Source organism: Sinohyriopsis cumingii, chromosome 12, assembly GCF_028554795.1.
Source record: "Sinohyriopsis cumingii isolate HCF-2022 chromosome 12, ASM2855479v2, whole genome shotgun sequence".
Lineage (NCBI taxonomy): Eukaryota > Metazoa > Mollusca > Bivalvia > Unionida > Unionidae > Sinohyriopsis > Sinohyriopsis cumingii.
Genome location: NC_142972.1, coordinates 83,172,478 through 83,175,498, shown reverse-complemented (window position 1 = coordinate 83,175,498; position 3,021 = coordinate 83,172,478). Strand labels below are relative to the sequence as shown.

Below are 3,021 nucleotides of genomic sequence, written 5' to 3'. Positions count from 1 at the left end.
AATAAACAGTTCACGGTGCGCACAAAGAGATCCCCGAAATGGGTGCTCTTTAAGGCACATTAATTAAGGGTAAAATCTTGTTAAGTGCTGGCTCTATCCCCCATGGTTAAACGACCGCACACGTTAATGATGCAAGCTCATTCAGGGAGCGATTCGCGCAGCCTTCCTACAATCCTTGGTATCCGACGAATAAAAAAAAAAGCACACCCAATATGATAACTCAGGCCAGATATAAACGTAAACAAATATGGCAATTCCATTTCTTTTAAAATTGAACTCGATGAAAAGTTGATCCCTTCCCACATCCTAATTCCGGGAAATGAAAAAGTTGACACCGAGGCGAAAAGCAACCTCAACGAACTCGTTCTCAAAAACTTTGCCTACAGCGTCACAGAAATAAATAACACCGTCCGCCCTTCTGATCAATAACGCAGCCATTTATATACTATCAGTACTACTAATCACCTGCTATAGATTAAATGCTAGTTATCCCGATATAATAAAATATGACGTCTAACCATGCTATCTTTAATTTGTTAAGAGTTAAGTCCCTTACGTTCACCATGAAACAATTGTCATTCGTAATATTTGCTCATTATCGTTACCATTTCAAAGGCAAGTGCAGAAACATGATGTGTTTAACTTTACAAATGTCGTTATCAACAATGAATTTTTGGAAAATGACGATTTATTAGAGTATGTGTAAAACAACACGAAATAAATTGATAACTCTATTTTTGAAACACCTTGAAAAATCAGGAAATTATTTGATATAGTCTGGTGAAAATCATTAAATTGTTAAGATCATACTCTTAGGGGTCATTTCTATAGTATGATGCGCCAGGTCGTCGGGTAAAACTGACGAGAGCGAAAACCATGAGGAGGAGATATAGCGTCCCCTTCTGAGCGTGAAGCGGGTAAGAACCATTACACCCAGCCGGGGGTGTCAAGTTCTTACTATTGATGACCGTTCCTCTGCTTCCCTAAGTGGAGAGTTGGAGGAAGGGGACGCATTCTAAGTGGTTTTCCTCTATACAAACAAACGAAAATTAATAAATGATAGTAAAGCAGGAATTCCAAAGACGCGGCCAGCGTATTGTGACCGAAAAACAATTGGTGTCACAAGATGTCGAGAGATAACCAAGGTAGTGCAGGACATGGGCCAGCGAAAATGTCCTCAGGGTGGTTGGAGTTTGAGACCCCTGGTATAAAAAGTGTGGCTACTAAAGTAGATAACTTCCATTACTAGTAATAACTGAATATAACAAACTGGGAAACTTCTACAATTTATAATATGCAATACATTTATTGATGAAAGTGCTTTAAGCGGCCCATTTCTTCGTCTTTCAGAAACATTCTAATGTAACAAAAACCCCTTACAACATTAAATTACATACATGAACTATTCATTTTACAGTATTCATTCCATTTATGCCGTTCTTCATTTGCGTAAACATCCATATAAGTCACTTCAGATAAACCCAAGCAACCTAACCTTGATGATGGTTAACAAACCTTCTGATAAACTGGTAACTAGTGAGTACGTATTAGTGCAGTTGTAATTTGTGGTAATGTTTATATTGGCAATGAGTGTCATCGAAAAGGAGAAAACCGCTGAGAACTTCCTCAAGCTTTGCACGTGCTAGAATAAATATAACTAAATTTAACTAAACAAATGTAATAGAAAATGTATAACTCTTGATCAACAGGACAGAAAAGTAAAGAGAAAAAAATCTTTTTTCTATTACCCACTCTCTAAGTATTATACAACCTGATCAACACTTAACAAGCTGTAACATCTAGGCTGTCATTATTACATTTACAACGGGTAATTAACGAATGACTAGGAAAGTTCAGATCAGGGTCAGCTAATGCATACAACATTGTTACAGAAGCTATTCAGCTTATTGTATATTCAAAGAAATTTAGGATTCTACTCGATTTTTCCGTGACTAACAGCTCTCTGCCCGTTGGATAGTTTTATAGTTTTGCCCTTCCTCTGGGTTTATCGTTGAAAATCATTCCAGATGATCAAAAGTGCAAATATAGGATATCTGCTTCCAGTACTACACGACTTCTTTGATCTATGCCTAATTATGCAAGTGATAAGTACAAAACGGACTTCATTCTTTTATGATTATATGACAAGAGAAATCATTATTGATATAGCTGATACAGATGGAGTAAAGAAACGCATGTGATCAACAATGAGTATTCAGATATATAGGCAGAAAAAGAGACGTATATGCACACGCAATGTATATTTATCTTGTTTCTGATGCACGTATGAATATTTAGAAGTATCGATTAAACTGTTTCCTCTTCTAGAGACTTGCACGTTTGACAACCTGGCGTTCCATTATGCAGTTAGTAAATGTACCTAAATGATCTTCACGGTATGATTATATATGGTGTTACAAATTTGCGAATAGACAAATTTTGTACTAGAGTTCATTTAAATCGATATATGAAATATTTTTTTTTTTATCTTATCATAATTGTCAGTCCAACTGTTAGGAACAATAAGGCTTCCAACAGAAAACGATATTTTAGGGACAAAACTGTAATCTTAACAAATCTTGGTGAAAATAAATCCATATTTGTAATCTCTTGCTGCATGCACACTCATCCAAAACACCTGTTTACCACTCTTTTTCTTTGAACTGAAACAGTGTGGTTGCATAGTCTTTCCCTTCTGCTGCTTTCAATTAAGGTTGCTTTGCGCCTGTCGGCATGCAAGTCCGTTTAAAATCACTCTTAGTCTTCATTGCCTCCTTCCGCCTTCCAGCTGGTTGTTGTGCCAAATCTATGCCCATTCGTCTATATTGCGTCGTCACTCCTTATCCTAACATCGAACAATGCAGTGGTTACATGCCCTGATCCAATAACTGAGCATCTTCGCTAACCAAGGTTCTGATATGATAACCCTATCTGCATAATTTATCATATCGGAACCTTGTCTAGCGTATATGATAGCAGTGAGTTTTAAATTTTCCTATCGGTCAGTTTGTTTTAATGTAC

General features: G+C 36.7%; 1 non-coding gene across 1 annotated transcript; it reads left to right on the top strand.

Moving 5' to 3' along the window:
* The first annotated feature begins 800 nt into the window (after positions 1-800).
* Positions 801-1,024, top strand: LOC149786859 (small nucleolar RNA U3). Its single transcript, XR_016425308.1, has one exon. It is a non-coding gene; the product is annotated as a small nucleolar RNA U3 (small nucleolar RNA).
* Positions 1,025-3,021: the final 1,997 nt, after the last annotated feature.